The sequence below is a fragment of the Aphelocoma coerulescens genome, chromosome 4 (genome assembly GCF_041296385.1).
Source record: "Aphelocoma coerulescens isolate FSJ_1873_10779 chromosome 4, UR_Acoe_1.0, whole genome shotgun sequence".
In the NCBI taxonomy this organism is placed as follows: Eukaryota; Metazoa; Chordata; class Aves; order Passeriformes; family Corvidae; genus Aphelocoma; species Aphelocoma coerulescens.
The window spans coordinates 67,954,315-67,982,260 of NC_091017.1; the positions used below are offsets into that span (position 1 = coordinate 67,954,315).

At 39.4% G+C, this 27,946-nt stretch overlaps 1 protein-coding gene across 5 annotated transcripts in view; it reads left to right on the forward strand.

Moving 5' to 3' along the window:
* Positions 1–27,946, forward strand: part of SORCS2 (sortilin related VPS10 domain containing receptor 2) — a 539,351-nt gene that overhangs the window by 103,984 nt on the left and 407,421 nt on the right. The gene's annotated exons all lie outside the window — the stretch shown is intronic.

Here is a 27,946-nt window from a genome sequence, read left to right on the forward strand (position 1 = left end):
ATATTATTGCTGTGACAGCAACAGTTAATTCAAATAATGATGGAACTTTAATGAATGAGGTTGTGTGACAGAATTAGCAAGAGCAGATTTGCTGAATAATTGGTTCTTTCTTGGTACAGTAAGTCATTGATTTCTATTCTCTTCCTTTTCCTCCTTCCTCTTACAGTTGTAATCATCAATCTGGTCATATGTGCACAATGTCCTGAGACCTCAGTTACAGCTGCTGTAGCAGTCTGGTGCCTATCAGAACAGAGCAGGCCTGGCAGAAGAAATGCCACACCAAATCCAGCACCAAGCCCACAGACATGTGGTCCCAGGGGCGCAGGTTGTGAAAGAAAGAGGGGGAAAGCTCTCAGTGGTGAGGAACAACCCCCCTCCGCTGTGCTGCAGCCAGAGCTGGGACAGCAGTTGGGGTTCTGCTGCAAAGCTCTTCCACCTGCTCCTCATTGTTTCCAGAAATGAAGTTGCAGCCTAATGTAGTGCTTTCCAAGTGTAAAGTGGTGTGTCTGCACTGCAGATCTGATGTATTTGTTTTCTTATTCACTTTTCCTTGATGTGATCTGTTGCTATTTTGCTCACAGATCAAACACATTGTCCTTTTCTCTTACAGTGTGAATACTCATCCATTTATATATACATGAGCCACGGCAGAGTGTGTGCTTGCATAGGAGCTCAGGAATGTATACATCTATATATAGCTCATGCTACAGTGTTTGCAAAGCTATAATATCACAGTTTCCCAGCAAATGCTTTCTGGGTGTGTAGCATCATCTAGTATGTAATCCTATTTAATATAATTTTATAATAGCACTGGAATATGGCTTGTACTGCCAGATTTAAATTGAAAGTAGTTATTGTAATAGCCACATTAAGGAGAAATGAAAAATATGAACTAAACCACTGGAGACAGTTGGTTAAGATGTGGCTTGATAGGCAGGTGTCCAAAGATCAGATGTAGCTCTAGACTCTGTATTAGGATAAGTCAATTTTCTTGCACATTTCATTTTATCTTAACATTTCTCAGAAAGTTTAGATTTGGAGCTATATTTAGTCCCTCAAGGGCCCTGCTTTGATTTTGTTTTCGCATGCTGAAAGCTTTGATTGGACCTGCATGTTAACTTGCCATCACTTCAAGGAAGTGTTACATAGATTCATCAGTACTCATTTTCCCGTGCCCTGACTCCCTGACGTGTTCTGCAGCAGGCGGGTGGAATGACAGCTCCCTGCTGCTGATGCCACTGCAGCCTGTGCACTCCTCTCACACACAGATTCTGGTTTTTAATGATACATAACTGCATTTAAATGTTCAGAAATTTGGGACATCTACTTTGCAATCTCTGACAGTGCCAAAACAAGGCTCCTGAATAATTTGTAAAAATAAAATTTTTCATAGGTCTCCATACACTGGAGTGACAGGTACAGGCTGTGCAGTCACAAAGAAAGCTGTTCCTTTTCTACGTGCTTTGTGTCATATCCTCACCAATATTATATGTTCTGGAATCACAGATGATTCCACATGGATTCTAGAATTTCTCTAATTTCAGGTTAACCTTTTGGGTTCTAATTTCATAGAATAATGAAATATTGACCCAAACAAGGGATGTAAGTGCCCACAGAGCTGGAGGAGAGATAGAAATGATTTAGGTAATACACACATTTTGTTTCCTCTTTTACTAGCATGCAAAATTTTTATTGGATTCTGGAGAGTTGAGAAAGTCAGGCTTTTTAATCTGCAGTCTGTAGGATTCTTGCAGATGCTTTGCAAATACTTTCGTACTCCAAGAACTCTGGACTGATCTTCTGCCAAAATCCAGGAGGTGTTCTCCTGCTTTTTCTGATAAAGCAGGCAGTCTTTGCTTGGTATCCTGTCAACCAGGATCTAGAGTAGCATAATAAAATATGTGCTGCTTTATTGTAATCTTAAGTGATTAGATAACACATAAAATAATTTCCAAATGGTAAACTTAGTTGTGGTTCCTCATTATAGCCCCTAAAGAAACAAGATTAGGTACAACAGATTAAAGGCTCAAAACCTTGTTTAAATATTATAAAATCTGAAGAATTTATCAATCTGTAACTTTATGTCTTGATTCTGAAAATAATTTGGCATATATTATTTATATTGTGTGCAGACTTCTGTCATTCTTTCTTTCCACCTGAGTACGGTTTTTTTAAATGACACTGATTTTTGTTTTGTAATAATTTGTAATATACTAAAGAAAACCTGACATTTACCCTTTGGCAGTATTTGGATGCTACTAGAGAGCTTCAGCTTTGACTCTGGACATTTGTGTTATTCAGTTGCTGTTTAAACAGGTGCTCAATAGAAAACAGTTTTCAACTACTTATGGACCTTTTCTTGCCAGTGCTCACTGCAGCATCCTGTTGAGGAGTGCTGCCAGGAACCACTGACTCTGTATTTTGATAGTTCTCATACAAGCATTAGACAGTTCTTCACACCAAATTCTCTTCATGTTTCTGGTGTTGCAGCTAATAAAAGCTGCAAATGAGCAGATGTTCCCATTTCTTTTGAAAGTCATGGATTTGCCTACATTTGCTTGAAGTTTAGTCTTCTAAGTTTAGTCTTCTGGAACAATGTAGATGTAAATTCACTAACAAGAAGATACCTGAAGGAGGTTTTAGCTAGGTGGGGATTGGTCCATTCTCCCAAATAACAAGTGAGATGATGAGAGGAAATGGCCTAAAGTTGCACAAGGGGAAGTTTAGGTTAGATACTAGGAAAAGCTTCTTTACAAAAGAGTTGTCAAGCATTGGGACAGGGAGCCCAAATAAGTGGTGAAATCACTATACCTGGAGGGATTTAAGAAACGTGCAGATGTGGTACTTTGGGACATAGTTTAGTGATTAGTTGGCACCTGGATTAATTGCTGGACTTGATAATACGAGAAGTCTTTTCTAATCTAAATGATTCTGTGATTCTATGAAATAATGGAATGGCATATTATATGCAAACCTTACAGCAAATCACTAAAAGGCAGTTCCTGAAGGATTTTTAAATATAATTCATCATTTCCTTGCTGGATTAGCTTTCATCTCCTAAATCAGTATAATGAAGGTTTACCTGTAAAGTTGTATATAAAATAATATCATATAAAGAATTATGTGTATAGTTGCTGTTTGACTCTTTGATAGTTATTATCAATGGTAATCCTTAAAGATCCAAAAAGCTTTGTGAAACAGGTATTTTAGAGCTCTGCTGTGTTTATCCAACATACTCTAAATATATTCTAAAATTTACTTTATTTAAGGATGAATAAAAAGACACAGATATGTTTAAATTGATTAATATTCTTCCATGCACAACCGTATATTTCTTAAAAGACATTGCATCAGTTTAATTTGCATTTGAATGTTTGCTTATGGAAATTAAGCCTATCTGAGTCAGATACATTTTTTAAGGGCAACTGTGTGGTGTTCAATGATGCAGTTTGAAATGCATTGTATATGGTACAAACACAACTGAGTGTGGAATGACTAACTGGAAGTTAAATTGATTTAAACCACCTCCAGGGATGCTTCATATAAGTATCCACACAGAATGGTTGGTAACTTCTTAAGTGATTGTAACTCCATGACTCTCAGTGAGTGCTGGTATCTTCAGGAGAAACTTAGGGCTCAGACTTGTAATCAGTTTATTAAAGCTTAATAACTGACCTTGCATCAGCTGAGGTACAATAGTGAAAGCCCAGCAACATAATCTACCTTAAATCTCAGTGTAAGAAGTTTGAGCTCCATGGGATTACCTGCCTGTGGGCTGAGAGTGTGCATAAGGATAACAAAGTTGTGGTAACGTGAATTTGAGATGATAATGAAGTGTGTTGGGATAAGTGTTTGTGTTTTTCCTGGTGCATTAAAAAACCTCAGTGGATTACAGCCACAAGTATGTAAAGGAAGCACCTGTAGTAAAATTCTTCCAGTGGTACTGCCCAAAGCCTGTAAATTAATTACATAGGTATTTATTAGAATTTTCTTTGCAAATTCCAGTAAGCTTGTGTTAAGATGTTTAAATTATATGCCTTATTGTTTTTAAAAAATGTTGAACTTTGAAATTATTGCAAGTTGCTAAAGGTTCAACACTTTTAAAAAACAAGCCACATGTTTAGGCTCTTAATAAAATAGGAGAGTCCGGTTTGAGCACCCTCAGGATATGATCCATAGTCTATTACATTAATAAGAAGCCTTCAATTTATCTTAAAGATATTAACTCAATCTGTAATCGATTCTGAGCTATTACTGCATATTTTAAAATAATTTATTTTAAAGAATACCTCACTCTGCAATGAATGGACTTCTGGAGAGGTATTCACGTGCAGTGATCACATCTGCGTAGCTGTGAAAAACAAACCAGTGACTCTGCTTAGAAAGAATTGTTCAGGGACTGAAGTCTGTACAATACAGGTCAGCAGGTGAAAATGCAGACTCTCTGTAATTGGTAGTGGTTTTGTTATTCACAGGTGTAATGTTTCCTCTGAACTGTTCTAGAAGATAAAAGATGTTGAAAACCAATATTTTGACTCGGGCTCCTCTCTGTGATGTGAAACAATGCTCCAAGCTCACCTGCTTCCCAGCAGTGTCAGCAAGTAGTCTAAAGTATGTTCCTTCACTAGTGCTTGATTTAAAAAAGGAAAATAAATCAGGATGTCAGGACTGTGGGCATTGTCCCATTGACTTGAATCCAGTCATTTCAGTAAATACAACCCAAGCTGGTGTAGAGTGCTGGTATTTCACCCATTGGATGGGTGGTAGGAAGTAAGCATTAAGACCTTAGTATAATCCTTGCACGGGCATTTATCTTTCCTTAAAAAGATGTGGCAATGATGCTGCACCAGCTGCAGGAGCTAAACCAAACTCTCTTCTGTTGAAGACCCTTCAGGTGAGTTCAGAGGGTTGTGGTTGTGGTTGGGCATGCTGGACCTCATGCTGGACCAGCTGTTTTGATAGCCTGAGGACGGCAGGCTGTCACTCTGTCATCTCTGTCCATCTGGATCTCTGGAGTACTGAGCACTGTCTGAGTGTTTGAGGAAGCAAGTAAGTAGAAATCTAAAGTACTTTTTTGAGGCTTCAGTAATTTAGGGCGACACTCAGGTTTTCTGTTTCTTTGATTAAACTTCTTTTCAAGTTTAAGAAATATGTGTTTTTAAAATTAAGATATATAAAATCAAGATGAAGTAGTAAGCTGGAATACTTTTTGAGAAAATTAAGTTAGAATCTTACTGTCATCTAGTACAATATTTTTTATTAATGCATTTAAAGTATCAAACTTGGATATGATCAATTAATGGGATTGCATTTGATGCAAATTTCAGTTCATTGTTACTGTCATCATGTTCATATACATTGTAATAACATCTGTGTACTGAGCTAGTTCAAAAGGATAGCTCTGCCATGGAATGCATTCATGAGCATGCACAGTTGGGAAGTTTTGGAATGAGTCAGAATTTTGTGTTTAATACTGAAAGATTTCTGTGGTACTGTAGTGAGCTGTAAACATTGAGTTTGAAACAGTAGCTCATTACTGCAAACCTCACTGACTTATGAGCAACAGTTTAGATAACAACCCCATACTGGATAAAGGATAGGTTTTGATTTCATTCTTTATTTCTTTCCAGATTTCCCTTTCTTCTTGTAATTATTGAACAGAAATATTAGACTGAGAAAACTTCATTGTACCTTTTCCAGAGGCAGATATAATCGCAGGAAAAGGAATACACATAAACAGTATAATACATTTCTTATTCTGTGGTTAAAAAATAAGGAAAAGATGACAGAATATTAAAGAACTAGTAGTTTCTTATCAATCCCTTACTCAGTTTTTTTTCTCTTTTCAGTTATACAAATAATTTTTACTTGAGGAGCCTCTATATGTAAAAATGGAGCCTCCATTTTTACCATGAGGAGCCTCCTCCCTTCTAGCTCATATCTTCTCTGGCCTTAATTTAGAAGACAAAAATGTGCTTGAATTTTCTTTCTGGTGTAACCAGTTTTTCTCCTCATTCAAGGGATATGTTTTATATTAGCATTACAGACTGTAGGAGAAAGGGTCCAAAACACTACCTGAAAGCACAGGTTAAAGTTTGTGCTGCAAATGTCATTATGTGACTCTGTTTGTTGATAGACAGTCTCTTTGTCATTCTTCCAAAAGGCTGATGGGCTTATTTGGATATTATTTGAAACTAAATTGAGGTAGGAGAAAACCCCATGGAAGTGCTTATATTGGAAATGTAAAGGAACCCTTTCAGGACACCATCTATGAATAAAGGTGTCAGCAATGGAAAGAGAAATAGGACTGCTCCCGATGTGTTTCCTTTCACCATTTATTGTCCCAGTTTTTCAGCAGCAAACTAGAGGCTGGAAGCTGTTCAGTGGTACCGTACAGTGCTGTGGCTCTCCTGATGAGCCTTTCCCAATGTTATCCAGGTATGAAAAAGCCTTTGAACCCTTTCATAGATGTGGCTGAATGTGACTTTTTCTGGTAACTCTTTTCCATGTTTTCTTACTCAGAAAGAGGGGCAACTGCCGCTTTTCTAGAAGCCAAGATCTGAAAGTGGGTAGCTTTAGTAGCTGTCTTTCATCATTGTGCTTGGAGGAAGAGGTCAGGCCACTTCACAACGATGAAGAGTGATGTATCACAGACAGGGTCAGAAGCAGAATTTGCTTTATTCTCCTAGAATTACATTAACTCTTAAAGAGCTGGATTTTGCTCCAATTTACATTCTGTAGGCAATATCTTCATTGACTTTTGTGGAAAAGTTTATTGATAAAGCACCTACTGTCAACCTGAAGAGATCATCTTAATCACTGCTTATATAAATCTGTTTTTTCCCATCTACCATCACTTTGTGAACAACTGTCTTTCATTTTCCTTCTTCAGAGCTTTAGTTGTCTCTTCAGTCTGCTTTAATCACCGAGTTGCATAAAATGTCCTTGTAGCCAAGGTAGGAATTATCATAAAATTCCAGTGCATAAACTTTCCTACATTGAATAATGTGTCCATTTATATTGGCAAATTCAGCTGTGTGAAATACATGGCATGGAGTCTGTTCTAAATCCTTCACTGGTGGGAGGTTTGTGAACAGGCCCTTCTTGAATCCTTGGTAGAGAGAAGGTCAGGATCACATAGTGACTGTGGTGGAACAAATGGTTGGCTGAGCCTGGATTTTGCTAGGAATTGTCAGAGTTTCAGAAGATTAGTGCCATAACTAAGCAGTGACCTATCTTACTGCTTAGTTTTTGCATGCCAAGTCCCTTTGCAGCCAGTGTCTTGAAGAGCTATAGCCTATAATGCCCCTATGCAAGACCAGGTTGAAACATATTGCTGCTCTAAATACAGAAAGGCTGGCATTGCTACAGCTTTCTCTAGCAGTGCCATGGCTGTTGAGACACTGTTGGTCTTTAATGTCATTAATGTGTCATGATTAATAAAAGTAACTCCTTCTGCTCTGATTTAATATCTTGACCCAGATCTGACAATCTGAGAATCATCTATCACACAGGAGTTTCCCCTCTCCTCCTCTTGACAGGTTATGTACTTTTGTTTCAGAGTTAATCTCTCCTCTGATGCAAATGTACAGCCACTTTCCAGACAGTATCTCTATCTCATGAAAAAGATTTATTAATTCCAGAAGTCCCTTTCCTTAGTGACTCTCTTAAACAATTTGTAATAGCACCATCTTTCTTATCCATTTCCTTCTGGAAAGGTTAATAACCTAGCAGTGTAGTTAACAGTGAATTGGCAATGAATGCATAGAAAGGTCAGTCCATGCAGGTCCAGAAGGTCCTAATAGTGGCACAATGTTCTTGTTGCAAAGATTTTGTTGTTGTTGAAATCCAGTAAATTGAAACTGGAGCTTTCAAACTGAATGTGGCTCTTATATAGAACAGTTTAATCCTTTGTTTCCTCTAATAGGATAACGAAAGAGTATTGAAAGTTCACTTGCCATGATCATACTCAGTTCATAATGAACCACAGTGCCGCAAAATTCGGAGGTCCATCTGAGGTGGTAATGTTCATGACTTCTGATCATGTTTTTATTGAAGATTCTCTCCCAGGGATTCAGAAGTTGTTCTTAATTCCTATATACGTAGGATTACATTTTCAAAACTGTCTAATATAGTCTGCTTCTGCTGGTTGCAGTCAAAGGCAGTTTTACTTCTGACTTCAGTGATAGAATTATGTGCCTACTCTACATGCTTTTAACAGTCAAGTTCCCTAGTTGTTTTAAATTGCCTGACAATTGTACTTTGCTTAATAAAATGCCTTATGGACTTGGTTCTTGACCATATCCCATGACCAGTATAACCTTTCTAATAAGGAATTATAAACTTGTAGGTGGTTTCATCTGACCTAACTTTCCATGGCAGTGCTTTTATACACTCACTTTTACTATTTGATAATCATTTTGTCTTCCTTGAGCAAAGACTTTGAAACATTTCAAGTCTTAAAGGAAATTCAGTGTCAAGGGATTTGAAAAAGGTTTCTTCTTGAACATCCCATTATCCAAAGAATACATGAAAGGAGTAGTTATGGTACCATGAGGCTTCATATAAGAGTAATTGATTGGAAGGTAGTATTTTAATCTTGAGATTAGTGCTCTATAAGAAACTTAACTGAGAATCGCCTTGTATTGAATACACCAGTAGGTGAGATCATCATTTAGGTGGTCAGAGAAATGACTGGGAGTATCTGTCTGTTTCCTTTTTATTCTGTCCTTCATTCTCTGCCATTCTTTTCCTCTAGGTCTTCCCATTCAAGTTCACCATGCAGAACAGCTGCCCTGGGCCAGCTCCTGCTGAGCCAGGCTGATGGGAGAGCACAGATTTGTGTTGCTCTTCTGTGCTAGGTTGTGGGTGGGTGTTGCACATAATGAACCCAGACAAAAAAAAAAAAAGAAAAAAGAAAAAAAAAAAAAAAGAAAAGCACTAAAACCAAAACAGAGCCTGAGCACTTTTGTGGAGGGTGGGATGATGTTCTGGGAAAATGCAATTGCTGTGTATTCCATCTGTGCCGGCATCTGAGAGGAACAGTTATTAGAGCAGGACCCAGAGCATCACACCTGCAGTCCAGTCTCTGTGGGATCAGTAATTACATGTTAATTAACAAGTCTGGAATGAGTGAGAGTTTGCATGTCAGCAGATAATCTGTATAGTGACTAATAAACTGCAGAATGTTTTCAATTAGCAGGCTTGAAAAGGAAATCCCAGTGAGTGTTTTGCTTGGTTGGGAAAGGATGGAATGAATGCACTCTGTTGTTAGTTACCCTCCAAATAGGAAAGTGGCAGATTTAAAAACTACATCGTAAAGATTAAGATCTGAAAACACATATGCTAAAGTTACTTGCTACTACTGTGCATTGATGAAATCATACAGAGTAAACTTCAGTTAAATGAAATTTTTCACTTGATTAAATAAGAGCAAACATGGTAAAAATCCATTCTTGCATAGATACTTTCAGGCTTTAAAGTCTAAAATGTATTTTTATTGCAAGTTTTTTAATAGACTGAAGTAGGGACAACTCCAGAACCTATTTGCCAGGGAAACAAATGTTGCATTCTTTCTTTGGCCCAAATTCTGGGAATCATTGACTATATTCCACCTCTCTGAGGCTTTTCACTGTGATCTTCAGGTGTTAGATTCCCTCCATTATATGTTTACATAGTAATGTAAGGAGAACTTATTTCTCAGTGATCTAACTTGTCTGTTTTAACTTGACTTTATTTCTGTTCTGTCCACGTTTGCACTCAGAGGCAGCTTTTGAATAGGTAGTTTCCAAAAGTATTGGAGCAATTTTATAATTTTAATTTTTTTTCCCCTTGGGATAATATTACAAGAGCAGGCAATCTGAGATCCTGCTTTTTAATTAGCTAAAAATAAGGAGAGCTTATACAGTGGAAGACTGCTGAAAAAATGTTTAGTATTTACAATTTATAGAAGTGAACTATAAAACTTTTGCATTAAGAGCTTCAAGACATGTAGTACATAATTTTGAACAACTTTCAAGCACTGCAGATGGATCAGAACCATTCAAATCAACCTGAAGTCATAGTTTTCAAGGTAATTCTTGAAAAGTGAGTTGTATTCAAAATTAGAGTCAGAAGATGTATATTGTGATGGCCATGAGGTATTTAGAATTACTGTTATGGAGACACACTCAAAATATGGATGATTTTCAGCCTGTAAATATCCAGAACTACCTGTTTCTGGCTCCATGTTGTGCAGCTGCTTTTAATGTTTTGTCCCAGAGAGGATGCTTTGGGAAAGGAAAACTGATACAGACCTGCTTTGTACACTCTTCATCTGCATGGCTCATCTTCAGCTCTTCTCAAGCAGTACTGGAGCTGTGTGGAGCCCTGGCTGGGCTGAGCTATGGAAGGAGGACTATAAACTCCCCTCCTGAGCTATTGACACATCATACAGGTCTGATAATGAACATTTTGCAGCAAGAGATTTTTTTTTTTAATCTTGGAACAAGTGCAGCTTGGATATCAATAATGTCAACAATTGTACCTTTTGTTGTTGATAATCATCAGTCTTCAGGCTGGCAGAGAGCTGTTGGCCTGTCTGAAGTACAGACTGTAGAATCCCCTGGGTGGTACATCTTAGGCCATTTAGCCACTGAACTAGTTGTGTTCAAGGCATGAGTTGCCCTCTTTGGACCTTCTGTCAACATCAATCTCTGTCCCTCACCCCCATCCCTCACATTGTTGCTGCCATGTCATAGGTTAGCATGGGAAGCTAGGCAAAGGCACATGGGAAGGTGCTAGATCATTCCCACATGGTGAGATGTAGCAGAGTTGGGCCAGTCACTTGAAAAGTCCAGATTCTGTGAGAAGTTTTCGCCGATTTCTCTTCTATGTTTTCCTGCAGATCCCTTCCTGGCTGCTACGCTGAACTGATATTGGATACAAGAGATCTTGATACAATATAAGGCATCATCTCCTTCATGGAGCTAAAATTTTTATTACCTTGTAATTAGTTTGTAAGGTTCTCTGTAGCACCTGTTAGGAAATTAAATTGGATGTACAGATTTGGCCAAGCCCCTTCTAGGGAAGGCAGGCAGATTTTCTGCCATTTCAGATAAACCATGATCCTTGACTTCAACACTTTTCAGTTCTTGTGGGGGTTTATCAGTGCTCACCTCCATCAAGCGCATGATGGTAGGTTATCCTTAATTAAATTAATCTAGTTCAAGATCTTCCCCTCCTCCCTTCCTCTTTCCCCCTCCTTCCCCTCCTATATTTCTGAAGGATACCTGACCTTGCATCTCACTTCACATCAGCTTGCAGATTTTTTTAGTCTTCTCTTGTCATGTTAAATCCAGGATTGGTGGGAGCCCAAGAAATGGGTTATGTTTTTCACTCTGAAGACAGCATGCATCTAGAATTATGTCCTCACAGGTAATTGAAGTTGCAGCTGTTGTACCAGCCACCTCTTTTCACACTGTCAGGGAAGGAGACACTGTGGAAGATGACTAGCACCTCAAATCAGCAGCTGGTGTTTCTAACACATGCAGACCTTCACATGTATTAATGTGAAGATTTATATTTACAAACACTGAGGTTAAAATTAGAGGTTTCTTTGGATAAAAAATGTTATTGTGGTCATCTTGTGTTGATCCTTCGGGTTTTCCACCAGTCTGACAGCTGTCCATAACTTACTGCTCAGAATGTTTGTCAAGGAATAGCAAGTTATATTTTTCCTCCCTTACATGACTTGTTCCAGATCTAATTGATCTAATTTAATTATTTTTAAAGTAATTTCTCTCCTAATTTTGGTTACACGTAGAAATGATCTAATTACTTGTGACTCCTCTTAGAAATTTGCAATTCGACAGGTTATGCTATACAAAATGCTAAAATAAAAATATCAGTGGAACATAACATCAGGACAGGACTTTTAAACTGCTATGAAATAAAACAACGTGGAAATGGAGTGTTTTCAGATGTTCAGCCAACCTCATGGAAGTCATTTAACTCATCTGTACCTGTTTGTCTTGTTTGCCATCCCCCATGTGATTTACAGTTTCTAGAAATTCCTCTCACAAGTGTCTCTAAAATGCTCTGAGACATCTGGATGACAAAGAACTATAAATATTAGGAAATAATCTTCCGTTCATATTGCTGTCTGAGCTGGGGTCACCACCATAGCTTTAAAAACAGGCTTTCAAACCATGCAGTCTCAAATTAGAAGTAGTTTCAAAAAGCTGATGCTTTTCCCAAGGTCTATAAAATCAGCTAATCCCAAAGAAAAGCTGATGTCCTTAATTCATCTTGCTTTAATTTCTGCAATGTTAATGCCTCTTGTCCAGGCTGTCAGTGTGGCTCTGCAGTGAATCCCTCTGTATCCTGTTTGCAGGGGCTGCTTGAAATGATGTGGGATTCCTGAGCTGAGGTGCCTGGCCAAAATCCTGTCCTACTGTCTGCTGTGTGAGAGTGCCTTACCCCACCAGGCAGGGGGCCATGCTGAACCTGCTGGGTTTTTAACTAGGCATCATGAGTCAGACACTTTACTGTTAAAAGTGCAGGGTTTGGGCTATTTAATTATTTGTTAGCTGTAAGAATCTGAGGACTCACGAACTGTCTCTTTTGAGGAATGCAATGATTTCATCAGATAAATGTTTAAAGCAGGGCTAAGATAGCAGCCAACCACAGCAGAAAAATATTTTTTCCTTTGAGATAACCTCTTAAATATATACATATTTAAAACCATTTTATCTTTTCTGTCTGATTTTAAGCACCCCTTCTGTCAGCAGCAGACAGAATTAAAAAGAGAGAACCCTCAGTGGATGCCTTTCCTTTTTTTTTGTGAAATGTGTCAGATGATAAGCAAAACGTAACTGGGTATTTATTCTACTTTTCATGTGCCCTGCAAACTATGGAAGGCAGCAAGAGATAGATAGAGCAGCAACAGCCTGATAAGCCTGGCTTTTCCCTTTTTGCTGGCTTTCTGTTTACTTCCTTTGAGGGAACACTGGGCTAGGGACCAAATGTCTTTACTCACCTGGGAGATTTTAGAGCTGCTGGGAATAGACTGGTGCGAAAAGCAACTCCTTGATTACAAGATTTGTAGGTAAATGTTACCCTTGCAATAATCACCATTTCCCCTCCATCTCCTCCACAGCACATTCTGTTCCAACAGTCCTTAACAAACAATAATAGCAAAAATAAGGCGTATTTTTTTTACACTGGTTATTTTCTCTCTCCTTGCTGAAAAGGACACATAATGGAATGAATCTGGCTTCCCATCTGTTGCTAGGTGCAATTCAAAGTGGCAGTTTTGACCTATAAAGATTTGGCTGTTTTGCGTCATGCTTACCCTAGAGACAGCCTCTCCCCTTTAATTTCTTTGTGTCTCCATTTTCCATCTGTGAAAAATCATGATAACACTACTTTTCTACTTCACAGGGATTTTACAAGGACACATTTATTAACAGGCACAAAGCACAGGCTCTGCATTAGACATCACACAAATATATATGTCTAAAAACTTGCTGCCACCCTCAGTCCCACAGAGTCCGAGTTGATTGACCTTCATTATGTGACAGGAGGTGATTTGTTGTCCTAGGCTGTATTAGGGATGTCCAGCTCTGAATCTTGCCATTTTAAAACACATTCATAATAGGATACTTGCAAGTCATCCAGCTGAATTTGGTGTTTCCTATTAAATAGTTTGGGACATCCCAGGGGTATGAAATTGACCTATCATTAGGTGTGTTTACATGTTGCACTCGTGGGGGCCAGTGGGAACCACAAACTATTGGACTGGAGGAGGTGTGTGTGAGATACCTATTTGGGAATGGTTTCCTCAGAGCATGTATCTCCAGAGTTGTGGTTGCCTGTTGTATTAGAAGGGAAGTAGTTCTTTAGTTAGCTCCATAAATCAGTAGTTCTCAGGTGCATTTTTGCAGTCACATGCAGGTCAGGTTTAAGCAGTTCAACATGCCTGTTTGAGAGAAGACATCTCCGGGGCATGTTGGTTGATCAAAGTGATATTTTAGACTTGTACTAAATTATGGACTTAGTCCTGCAAGAGTTCAGGGGATGGGCAGGGGTGTTTTGAAGAGCTGTGGCTGTACAGCAGCAATCCTTCAGTGCAGACTCAGGGTATTTCATACCTCTCCTATTTCCGATGAGATTGTTGGAATGACAAAATTCAAGCTCAGCAGTGATAGTAGTTCTGTGACTGAACAGGGCACAGCAGCATTCCTTGTGGATGATTGCAAGACATGGTCCATCAGCTAGATGGATTGACTTGCTCATTGATGTGGGCTCTGTGCCTACCAGCTCTTTATAACCCTTAGTAAAATCTTTGGAGTCTTATTTCCAGGCTGTGCTAAGCATGGCTGGCGCATATGATGTTAGACCCCAGTGGGGATATTGGTAGCTATTCCCAGTCTCACAGAGACAGAAAAGATGCAGGCTGTGCCAAAGTAGCACATGGGAAACTGTTATAAGGTCTATTAAAGATCATTGCAGTGTTTTAGGTTTTTCACCATATTACTTCCAAATATTCTATTTTTTTCATAATATTATCTTTGTAACTGTAATGAAAATTGACCTTGTTTAACAAGAAACTGTTCTATTAAAACTCCATTGCATTATGTGAGTATGCATACACAGGCTTTGCAGAAGATGCAAAGTTTTCTGCTGAGAGCTCTACCAGCTTAAAAATGGGTAAATTGGAGCTGCCACTTTGCCTCTCTAACTCCCCCTTAATTCTACTCTTTGTGGTTGTAATAAATGTAGGATTTTATCCCTTTTCAGGTTTAGCTATCTTTTAAGAATCTGGTGGAAAGAAATTAGAATAGATAAAAGGAACTGCAGCAGAGCTTTCTTCAACCCGTGTTTAGGAACATGTTACCGTAACTGCAAATAAGTGGTTAATTAAAATTTAGCTTCAGATGTATTCACTTTAGTTAACTAAACAAAACAGAAGCCCCTTCATTTGAGCATCAATGATATGGAAGCTGAAGTTTTGAGGTTTGGCTTTTGAGAACTGGAATGGAGTATCAGAGAAAGACAGAGACAGGGCCTCATCCTGCAAAGCTTTACTGATTTGATAGATCTTCTTATTTCCTTAGGGCATGTTTGCCTGTAGCACTGCATTCCAGTGCAAAGACTCTTAATTTTGCTCAAAGGATGGGGTCGGGAGGAGGTGACATCTCCCTGCCTGTGAGGGAGCGGGCAGGTCGAGCTGCGCTGAGCCTCCTCCCGCTCCTCCTGCTGAGGCGAGGGGCAGCACTTCGGCAGGACCATGTGAGCTATCTCACAGCACCTCGTTAGCATGGGATGATGGCTTTATTGGAGGAGCGAGTCATAAAAAAGCTTCCTTTGGTTAAAAATGAGCAGTTTTATTTTAGTGTGATGACAGCCTGATACTGAGAATTGAATTTTTGTGTTGCAGCTAGTTTTGTGTGTATGCAGGCAAGGGAAGGGAGCTGTGGACATACAAAGCTAGAAAGCAGCTGCTGCAGGGGATGAAATCCAAAGAAGGAAAACCTGCTGTGATTTTTTTACTTTTATTTTTTAAACTTCTGAGGTTTTCATGGTCCTGTCAGCTGAATGAATGCCTCTTTGAGTAGCAAACTGCTTCTGTGGAAGTCCTGGCTCTGAATCTCACTTAAAAGTTATCATATGCAACTATGGGTGAGCTAACTACCAAGGATGAAGGTTTCAGATGGAGTTTTTTTACTGCTAGTCGTAAAGCAAACATTTAATTAAGGTATTGCACAGTTCTGTATCTTGTCATCATGGAAACACAGACTACAGAAAGATTCAGTGTTACCTGTTCCAGGGAAAAAAGCAACTGTAGAAAAATGTGTCAAAAAACCTCCCACATAATGTAGTACCAGTGTTTAAAAATCCATGCTCACCTTTCATGTGAACATCCCAAAGTGTTTTTCAGATGGAGGAACTGGAACCCAGATTAATGACACAGTACTTCTGGCACCCTATTACAAAATATTTATCTCATCTTTCTTTTGTACGTCATTACCTAGGAAGGCCAAGCCTGGTTTTTGTTAACGGTTCACACCAGAGAAGTGTCTCCACCCTGCCCTGCTCTGGAGGTCTCCAGGTGCTACTGCAGTGTAAATAATGCACGTCAGCAGTCACCTGCATGGGGCAGGGGCACAGCCAACAGAACCCAGGCTCCAGGGCAAGTTTACCTGGCCGCTAGACCAGACTGCCTCCCTAGTGTTGGTTTTCATCACTAATATTATACTGAAGTCCAAGAAAAATGCGACAGAGAAGGAGCCATGTATTTGCTGAAAACAGGGTCAGCACGATTGTTAAACTTAGAAGCGTAGTACATGCACAGCTCACCCCAAAATACACCTGAATATCTGCTGTCTGTCCCAAGCTAACATACCTGTCACTGGATAACCTCAGGTGTGCAACTTGACGATTATCGCAGCTCTTCAATGAGAAGAGGACCGGCCTCTCCACCTGCCAGGGCGGCGCGGAGCTGGGCAGGGAGCTGGGCCGGGAGCTGAGCCGGGAGCTGGGCCGGGAGCTGGGCCGGGAGCTGGGCCGGGAGCTGAGCCGGGAGCTGGGCCGGGAGCTGGGCCGGGAGCTGGGCCGGCCTCCAGCAGCGCCTCGTTGTTCGCGCGCGGCGCCAGCAGAGGGCGCCGGGAGATGCGGCCGGGTTCGGCGCTTTCCCAGAGCCCCAAGGACCCCGCGCCCATCCCAAAGGAACCCGCGCCCATCCCAAAGGAACCCGCGCCCAATCCCAAAGGAACCCGCGCCCATCCCAAAGGAACCCCCGAGTCCCGATCGCGGGACTCGACGCCAGCAGTGTGCTGCTTTTCCTGCCACAGTGCTTCACCCACCAAGCGCTTAGGGCTGCTTGAGCTACTAGCAGGCAGATTCAGTTCTTCAGCACGTACTGGAGACCTCGTGCTCCAGGTCAGGAGGTCTTCATCTAACTCCATTGGCAAGCAGAGCGATAGAGGATTTTCTGCTGAAATAGCAAATAACATATCCAGATAATGAGTTGGGATGTGCATGCATCTGTAATTCGGGTATCAATATGTAATATCCATATTTAGAGAGTAGGTGGGGAAGGGGAAAGAGTGTTACAGATCTTGTATTGTTCAGCCACCTTGACTGGAGATGAACCTAACTGGAAATACTCTACTTCTGTCATCATTGATTAAGGTTTTAGGTGCAGCTCTGTGACATCCCTACTTGCCTGGATGGTGTGATGTACAGCTAACGTACAGATCTACTACCTGCAAAGGAGGAACTAATTTAAAAAGGAACTTATTTAAAAGAGGTGTTTAGTGTTCTGGGCAGATCAGTAAATAAATTGATCAACTGTATGGACTCAAATTCTCATGTGAGATGCTGTGACCCTGGGGTTCTGGCCCATTCTGTATCTATATCTACCTATATATTTAACATATTTTTCCATGTGATGGCTCCATTTAGCTCCCATTCTTTGTAAAATAATTAACACAGTAGTGCCCAGGTTATTATCATGTCATACTATACCCAGAGGCCCTGGGTATTATCATGTCATAAATAACAGTAATGTCATTTCCACCTTGAAAGCCTGGCCTGACCGCATCATGTCCTTCTATAAATATTGATCTTTTAAATGGTGTTCATTGTCACTCTTCATAAAAACTGCACGAGGACCATCAGTTTGCCATGAAGAATATTGAATCCTAGAGCAAACAGATCAGTTATGACCATTTTGGGGTGTTTTGGTGCCTTTGTATTCTTCAGGTTAAAGTGCTATTTATTCTTAGTGCTGTTGACCTGATTTTAATCCTAGCTAATGTCTTGCAGCCATTGAATGGAATATATTGAGTAGAATAATAAATTCAGTCTTACAGAATGATGCTATAAGAGCAGTTTAAAAAAGGTCAGAGATGGAATTTATTTTCTCTGTGTTGTTGGAACTCCTGTGTTTGAGTGTTTAGAAACTTGATATGCCTTTCTAGCAAGTGAATAAATCAGAGAGAAGCAAGAACCTTTTATTGGCAGTCCCTGGGTAGCTTCTCTTTGGAGGTAAATCAGTGAGAGGTAAAAGGTGTTGAATGTCTTCAGCTATTTGTGGATATAGAACAGCTCAGAGTAGGATAGAATAGAATCCATCCATGAATTAAGCCACCACAAATGATTTTCAGTCAACACACAGTTTTTGCACATACTAGAGTAATAAAGAACAGGGGGTGGCTGTATCAGAGGTCATAAGGAAAAGCTGAAGTGTGTTAAATGTTCACATCTGTCAATCCTGTTCTTTTTAGGAGGGATGGAAAATAGCTGAAGAAATCATGATGACTGTCTCAAATTACTCTATACATGCTATGGGAAATCTCTAGGGATGGTATTTGATTCTGAACACACTATCTTTTCTCATCAGTTATCAAACTGGCATTGCAGGCTGTTATCAACCTATTACCCAGGTTTTTGTGAAACACACAGAATCTTCTCAACAATATAAAACTCTGGGTGCAAATCTCTGCAGCTCACAACAAACACTTCTTGAACAAAGCAAAATTCATACTCTGTTTTTTTTCTGATGATCTGAGCCCTATACATTTAATACACAAACATATCAGCAGCTGTAATCAAAATGAGAGTAAAATAGAGAGCCTAAAGACATGAAAATACTTCATGAAACCTACTCATGAAAGTGAGGATTTTGTAGATTGCTCCCTGGAACAGTAAGATCCACTTACATGTAAGCACTTAAATGTGATTCCTGTAACTTGACAGGGCATGTGAAGCTGCTCTTACAGAAGGGAAAAGGCTTTCTAGCTGATACAGTATAATTTCTTAAAAGGATAATTGGTGATTATAATAGTTTTTTGACAAGTGCTTTTGACTGTACAAAAGTACTTAATTATTTGTGGATTTAAACAAAATGCTGATGACTGAAGATAAGTATTTTTATTATCTTGCAGACTGTAAAGACTATAAGCTTAGTACTACTGGACAGATTTCCATTGACTATGCTGGTATAGGACCAGAAAATGTTTCTCTGTTTAAAGGGGAAACCACTTTGGCTTTTTCTCTAGTGCTTATGATATTTAACTTACTAGACATACATTTGTTTTTTTTGGTTTGTAGAGGTATATTGTTTATCTTGTGCTGTTTTTAGATCAAACTAAATAGACTTTTAGTTTTATCTGCTCTTCTCTTGAAGTGAAAGAGAAAACTTATTTTAAATACGGTATTTTTAATGGAATCTTAAAAAAAAAGCATCAAAAAAGAAGTATCAGAAATACTTAACTTACATTTTTAGAAAACATTTGTTCTTTATTTTTAAAATACTATGTATGCATTTCAAAATTATGGCACTCATCCCTTTTGAATATAGACATAGACAACATAGACACAGGGAAACACAGACAAGGAAGACAGAGAAATGATTCCATGTATTCATTTAATTTTTACACTGAAATATGTGATTCTTCTGGTGTTCAGTTTTCTACAGATGGTTTAGAGCATATATTAATGTACAGTGGAGGCACATGTATGTAAACCCTCAACATTTGGAAACAAACTTTCTTATAATCTGTACAGAGTTTTTAAAAAAAGACCAAATTCTCTTCCTTGCTGTTCAGCAGAAGGGGCTGTTTGCAGCAGGACAACAGCATTTCTAGCAGAACTTTGCCAGATGTGTAGTAATGCCTTTGTTTCAATTTGGGAAGGTTTTAAAAGTGGCTTTTCTAATTCAAGATATTTTGATATTCAGTAAATAATTTAAAAGATTCTGGATTAGGATGAATGCCTTTCATAAATGTATTTTAAATTAAATAGGATTAATTTTTTTTTTTTTCCCTAGCTCCAAGTTGCTGATCAAGTCATATTTTTGGTTAGCCCCAGATTCTTCCTTATGTAAAGTCACAGGGGTCAGCAGAGTTAATATAGGCAAACGTTTTTCCCAATGTCATTTTTGGTAGAGTACATAACTTACTTTGGTACACTGTACGTAACTTAATTTATGCTTAATTGCTCCAGATGATTACAAAGAGTACTTTAGTGGTAGTTTATGAGAAATAATCTCAATGAACCATTGCTAACACCATGGCTCCACAAATGAAACATCTCATCACAGTCTGCTAGTTCTGGTACCAGTTTCTGTGTTAAATAAATGAAAGGTGATAGGAATAGCTCAGTCTGTGAAAAAGAATAGTTTCCCCCATACCACATGAAGATTTCTTGCTCCTTATATAATTTCCCTGCCCTGAGTGTAATGGGATTCTGTATAAGCCATCTCTACAGCTGAAGAGTACCTTGTCAATTAGGCTGGTGTATTTCTGCTTGGTATCTCTGGGTTATGGATGGGTTATAATAATGACACAGTGCTGGGTTCAGGTATACAATTGTACTGGAGAGTCTGCAGCTTACAGGTAGCATTTGTCCAGTGCTTGTGTCCCAGGGGGCTGTGTGTTTTAACTTCGGAAACAGCATCTATTACAAAAGATTAGGTTGACTTAAATTGATACTGCAATTGAGAACACTAAGGAGAATGACACCTCCAGCAGCTGTGGAGTAACTCACACCTATTTTATAGTTATCTATAAATATGTCTGTCTATTAGTATATAAACTTGCAGTAGATTTGTATTCCATTTTCTTCATCTAGTCACAATATTTTCCTTTTTTTTTTCTGTATTGCATGAAGATTTCCAAGGTTTCTTTCAAGCTATTTCCTTAAATACTTGATTTCATTAGTTTTGTGTAAATACTAGCAATCTAGGGCAAGATTCTGGTCTGCTTTCATTTGCCAAGGTGTGGAGTAACTGCTCTGCTGAACTATTCTAGACTTGTGTGGCAAGGGAGGTCACCGTCTGGTCCCTACCAGAAAACGTGAATTGTAGTCTCCCACTTGATTCGTGTGCATTGTTCCCATTATCCTTAATGGATGTTGCAGACACGTTAGGAGAGTAGGCCCTATTAGGAACTGTCTAAGGAGTGGAATGAAAATGATAATCACTTTGTCTTGGATGAGGTATTGTATTTATTCTATGGGATTTTAAAGGCTTATTTTAGTGTTTAAATTATCTGGTGCATTAGAGAATGGTTTAGATAGACTTTGGTTGATTGACAGTGGTGGGTATGTTTTAGAAAATTATTATACACATTGGGACTTCAATTTTGCTGTGAATTATATTATTTTTGGAGAAGTAAATTGCACTCCTCCCAGGAGACAGAAATAATGTGCTGCTTATTTGATTTTTAGCAATAATTAAAGTGATGTGTTAAATTAGGCCCAGGCATTGTTATGAAACAGGACAAACCTACTTGTGTGGGGGAGTTCAGAATCCTTGACAAAGCCATGACTTTTTTGTAGTAAAATAAACTGTGTACCTTGTGGTTTGTGTCCTAGAAATCATCCTTCTCCATGTATATCATCACGTAAGAAGGCCAAGTAGTCTGGCAGAGAGACAAGGCAACAGAGCTGTTCACTGAGATGGAGGGTGGATGCACTCCAAATGGGAATTAAACTAATTGAAGTGGACTGGAGCTATTGCTTTGCCTTACACTTAGCTGACACAGAAGACTGTAATTTTGAATGCTGTTGATCCTTTAATTTACATCCCTTGCCATTCAGATCAGATGAGGCTGTGACTGAAGCAGTAAGTACCTACATAAGGGCTTCAAGGGAGGATTCACTGCCAGCTGCATGGTGCAGAAATTTGCAGGTTACATCTCACTTCTCAGATCACCAGGCTTTGTGGTAGGGCTGTAGGGGGGAACAAGGTTAAAAGAAAAGTAATTTGGTGTGTTTGTTATTTGGAGTTCATGGCTTCCTACCTGTAGCCCCAATTTAGTTAAGGTTGTTTTTTCTCCCCTAGAGTAGAGGAATAAGTAACATTTGTTACAGCTGATGGGAAGCAAATTGAGTGCAGTGGAGTGGGTGATCTTTATTGAGAACTAGGTGGCAATGTCACATATCACCCTGTGTGCAGAACCTGCAAGCGTAAAGATCCTCTTCCCTTCCTAACCAGAGCTGGGGCCTCATGCTACGTGGATGGAGCGAAAGTGTGAGGACTTGGAGAGTTCTTTTTTGCTGTAATTGGGAAGAATCTTAGATAAAGTGGTAATCTCCAAGGGACAGCAAAGAAAGTTTTATCAGCCAGTTGACAGCTTTGTTAAGAAAAAGAAAAAGACTTAGTGTGAGTACTATCAATGCAGAGTAAGTTGTTTCTAAATAGGGCTGTGTTTGTGTGCACCTCCTGAAATGCTCTAAGCACAAGGTGTTTGTCTGAAGCACAGGTGTGGGATTTGGAATAACATTCACATAATTTCCTAAATTTCAGCAAAGACAAACCTACCATATCAGGGATCTATGGAGTTAAGACTTAAATTACTTTCTGTTGTACAGCACTGTCTGCAGATGCTCTATGTATAGTGAAATGCTTTGCAGTTTAACCATGCCACTTCTTAATGAAGTCATCCAGTGCTTTGAGACCACTTACTACTAAGATACTGGAAGGAGCACCAAGAATGCTTCTGATTTTTTTTCCATCTTTGTCCTGGACCTTAGCACAGAAGGCTTTTATTTAACTTTAATTGCAAATCACTTATGTATTCTTTAAATCTGTAAGTGACAGTGTGTACTTATAATTTAAGATGTTAAAATTCAGCTGTGGTAGGAACCTACAGTCTCTGGAGTCTCACATTATATTTCTCAGTATTTGTGAAGTGTAAGTAAAAGTTAGTAATGTGGTGTTCAAATTCTGTGGAATTAAGGACCATCAAGTTAGGCATCCCTCTAGGCAAATTCTGAATGTAACTGTCAACCAAACACAGGGAGAATGCAAAACACGCAGTGTTGCATCAAAAGAACTGTGTGACTCCTATAGTCTCTACTGCTAGGAAGTACTTGATTTTTCCAAAGACAGGGATAGAAAATGGCCAGTAATATGTAACTGCCAAATAGATATAAATTTCAGCATTACTGAGGCTTGCCATATGCAAACTGAAAAAAAAATTAGCATTATGTCCAAAATATTATTTATAACATTAGTTTGTGTATTGATTGGATATTCTCTCAACCATTGTTTTTATTGACTTTATGTTCATAGCTGTTCATCATAGTACTTATTCCTTCCCTCGTTCCTTTCCTTTTTCATACTTAAAGGCAAAAATGTCATTTCATCTCAATAACAATAGGACTTGATGGTTTTCACATTCAAAAAAATAAAAAAGCTGGAGAGGTTCCCCAAATCTTCCACATTCTCAGTTCGTATTTTTCTCTATCACTTTTCCCAGCTTCCTGTGCTCTCATCTTGATGACCACTTCCTTGGAAAATCAAAAAGTCTTCTTGCTGTCAGAGAACTCGTTATTTCTTCTATTCTTTGGAAGAGTTTTTTCATATCTCTCCAGCTCATCAATTCATGTTATTGACGATCCTGTGTGCTTCACATTTTGTCTAAGAGTATATCTTTCTCCCTTGTCTCTGTATCTTCATTTCTGTGTCATTCTGCTCTGTCCTGGTATTGCAGTCACTAATATATATTTTCAAGGTTAAAAAAAAAGAAAAAAAGGGTACATTTATTTGAAAAACTCAAAGTAAGATGAAATCGTATAATATTTGCTCTTTTCTGTTAATTCCCGAGACTGCTCTCTCCCTGCAAAAATGTTCTGGAAATGTTCCCTTTCAGTTTCCAGCTCTGTCATGCAAAGTTGCATCTTGACATTGGTTTATCTGTGTTGTTTATGGCTGTGTAGAAAAGGACGAGCAGCATTATTTTTCTACTGTTTCTGCTAGACCTAATGAGAATCATTCCTTCTCAAAACCACAGGCAAAGATTATGCAGCCATTTGCCGTGTAGCACATGTAAGGAAAAGCCATCAGAGGAAAATACCTTGATGATGAAATATTGATACTGTTTTTCTAGAGCTGAAACTGTAAGACAGAATCACAGAATCATTTAGTTTGGAATAAACCTCTGAGATCATAGAGTCCAACCTTTGACTGATCACCACCTTGCCACGTGTGTGTCACATCTGGTTGTTTCTTGAACACCCCCAGGGATAGTGACTCCACCACCTCCCTGGACAGTCCATTCCAATATTTAGCAACCCTTTCCATGAAGAAATTCCTTCTGATATCCAGTCTGAACCTCTCCTGGCACAGCTTGAGGCTATGCCCTCTTGTCCTGTAAGTAGTTGCCTGGGAGAGGAGACCAATCCTCACCTGGCAACAGCCTCCTTTCAGGTAGCTGTAAAGAGCAATAAGGTCTCCCCTGAGCCTCTTTTTCTCCAGACTAAACACCCCCAGCTCACTCAGCACTCCTTGTAGGACCTGTGTTTCAGACCCTTCACCAGCTCCGTTGCCCTTCTCTGGACTCACTCCAGCACCTCAGTGTCTTTCTGGTAGTGAGAGGCCCAGAACTGACACACCATTTGAGATGTGGCCTCACCACTGCAGAGTACAAGGGTAGAATGACTTCCCTGGTCCTGCTGGACACACTATTCCAGATCCAAGCCAGAATGTTGCTGGCCTTCTTGGCCACCTGGGCACACACTGGCTCATGTTCAGCTGCTGTCAACCAGCACACCCAGGTCCTTTTCCACCAGGCAGCTTTCCAGCCACTCTGCCCCAGCCTGTAGCGCTGCCTGGGGTTGTTGTGACCCAAGGGCAGGACCTGACACTGGGCCTTGTTGAACCTCCTGCCATTGGCCCCAGCCCATCAATCCAGCCTGTCCAGATCCCCCTGCAGAGCCTTCCTACACTCCAGCAGATCAACACTTCCTGCCCAACTTGGTACAGTCCACGAATTTGCTAAGGGTACACTCGATCCCCTCAACCAGTTAATCAGTAAAGACATTGAACAGGACTGGCCTGACACTGATCCCTGGGGAACACAACTAGTGATAGGATGCTCACTGGATGTTTTGTGGAAAGAGCAAATATAGAGCTGAAGGGGAATGTGAGCTGGAATAAACTCTGTGGACGAAAACATGTTTTTACCATGTTGAGAAATGTTTTGTACAGTACAACAGTAACAGCCAAAGTGGCCAAAGTGGCCAAAGAGACCAGGGTCTGCCTCAACCACACCTGAGCCTGCTTTGTCTGTTAGCACCCTCATCTGTCCTAACTGCTCTGTAAACAAGAGCATTACTCATTTGTCACCTCAAATGGCTTTGTGTTAAGGAGCTGTGCCGTCCAGGGCAGGCTGCATTTCAGACAGTCTTGGCACACAGGAGCTGTCTGGTCTTGGGGAGTGATGTTTTCCTCTGCTTTTGAGTGTATCATATGTTTTTCACAAATGAATTTTTCAGTCTGAATATGATGCCATGGCACGTGGATCAATAGTGTTCCTCTGTGGCAAGGTGTACTGAATGCCAAACATCTTTGGCCGTCTGTTATTCTAAGACAACTTAGCAGAGCCAAGAAGCCTGCACCACCACTTTCATTAGGGGTAATTATCCTTGAGCAGCTGGGATAGGAGCCGGAGCCTGAATGGTAATTAGCTGCCATTGCTAGGAGATGCATTTTCAGGTTTCTGTACCATTTTACCCTCTGTTTAAAGAACAGACAGGGAATTGTGATAAATCCTCAGTCCTTGCTGTTGGAGAAGAGCTGCCTGCCTACAGATCAGCTTAAATTAGGATGTTCTTTGCATGTCCATCCACGTGGTCTTACTGCAGTGAGAAATCATCCTGCACTTGGATGGTTTGGGTCTTTGCAGCAGCATGAACATTTTCCTGTATGTTTTCTCAACAGATGTGTTGCTTTATTGTCTTTTTTTATGTTGCAATAAAGTAACAACTACTGCAAACCTGTTTCAGTTTTGTTATAGAGGCAGAGATACGTCTGCATGTCACCCGTGAACAGAATTAACACACTGGTAGAACCAAACACAAACCTCAGTCCAATATATGATTGATGTGTTTCTATCCATCAGTATTTTCAAAACATACACTTTCAGTAGAAATTTTGTGCTGGACTTAAATAGAAGAAAAACTTTTTATTTTTAAAACATTTTCTTCCCCACAACCATATTTGGTATTATGTTTTGGTACCAGTAAATGGCATTGAGCTTGACAAATAGTATATCCTTCCTGCAACATCTTTTCATGATTTGGGAGAATTTTTAGAGAGATGGGAAAAAATTTGTAAAGTTTTTATCATGCAGAATAAATCTACGCAGCACTTGGTGACCCCTGCTTTTTTCTTGGATAGTAACAGTCATCACTATCTACTAATGTTCATCTTCAAAACTTTTTACAAGTATTAGTTAATGAACTTTTGGAGCACTATTTAACAAATAAAAAGAGGTGCACGATGGAAAACTGAAGTAAAGATATTAGGCAACATATACTTGTCCTGTATCGTATTTCTGTGTAGGCCACACTTCTTGTTAGATTGGAAGGAAAGAAAGCAATCGAAGGATTGCTTCTGTGCTTCGCTAAGGACCCCAGAAGAATTGTGTCAGTGAGAACAAAGGCATTCAGCATGACACTGCTAGATGCTGGGTCTGGTAGGATTTGTCCTGAATGTACAGTTGCATTTTCTGGTTGCCAAATTAAATTTCCCATGGCTGGCATTTTTAGTGTACTTTGTAATTATTGATTTCTGCCCACATTGCATATGAGAATAAACAATAACAATCTCTATTACAGATTTGTCCATATACCCTTGGAAATACCTTTTATCCTGCAACTTCAAACATTTGAATTATGGTTTTCCTTCTCTCTGTGGGAAAACTAAGGCAAGGTTCATTTCCTCCTCCAGTTATAGCAGAATTTCAATATATGGTATTTATGTACGGTATTGAGAATCATTGATGCATTGCATTGGTGGGAGTGGAGAGGACTTCATCAGAGCCTGAAGTGTTTGAGGGGATAGAGACAGGTTTGATTTTTGCTCTATGCCTTGAGGTGTGTTTTTCAACTTTCTGAAAGCCTTTGTGGAAGTCTGCTGATTTCTGGAAGGGAGGCTGCACTTGTCTATAAGTTAATCAGTAGTTAATCAGCAGTTTTGATTGCCAGGTACATTTCTTCCTTTGGTATTTTTGCTCTGCAAACCACAATGTCCAGCAGTTCACGTTCTGCTGTAAATGTGCATTGTTAGTGCTGGTATTGCTTTGGCTGCTGCCTTTTTGTATAGAAAAGAATGTGGTGTGAAGGCTTGGTTATAGTAAAGCCTAAGAGAGAAGAGTTCAGAGGATGGAGTAGAGATGTCCTGATTTTAAAATTATGATCCGTTTATGAATAACAAAATCTCTCCAAATCCCTTCCCTTGCAGCAAATCTCCCTTCCTTCTTCCCTTTTTGGCTCATCTTTGTGTCCAGCAGCTTATTGCTTGTAGGTTGTGTGAAGTTACAACTTAATAATTGAATTTTCCTATTTGTCGGCTATATATAGGCCCCCTGGTGCCTTGTTAAGTGCTCTGTTACCAGTGAATGTTCTTAATTATGTTCAGGAAGATGTTGTTCAAGTCACAAGTCATTTACTCAAGGTTTGGGCTCAGCAGGTTATACATTTTCAAATTAATGTAGGTTGCTAAACAGAAACAACTTAGATCTCCTGAATGCTGATAACTTGCACTTTCTACTGAATTCTGTGGCAGAAGAGATTATTTTCTGCATTTTAAAATCAGGCTAATTGATGGTTAAATGACAGGATAGGCTGGTTCTAGTCTCCCACGTTAGAATATGCTGAATATGATTTTGATAGAGAGAGGTGTCTATAAAGTCTCTGATTTACATATTTAGAAGGGACATTAATTATGTGCTAATGAAAACAGTCACCTCTAACGTTCTAGGAACAACTTCTGATCATAGATGACTAAACATGAAGACTTGTTGTTCCCTATCTTACTAGTTTTACTTAAAGTAAAACAGTAAAGCTGTCTTAACAATCTCTGTCATTCCTTTGTGCATGCAGATATGTACTATAGCAAATGCTCTAAGCATTGTAGATACTGAAGGTGTTTCTAGGTAAATTTTTTTTT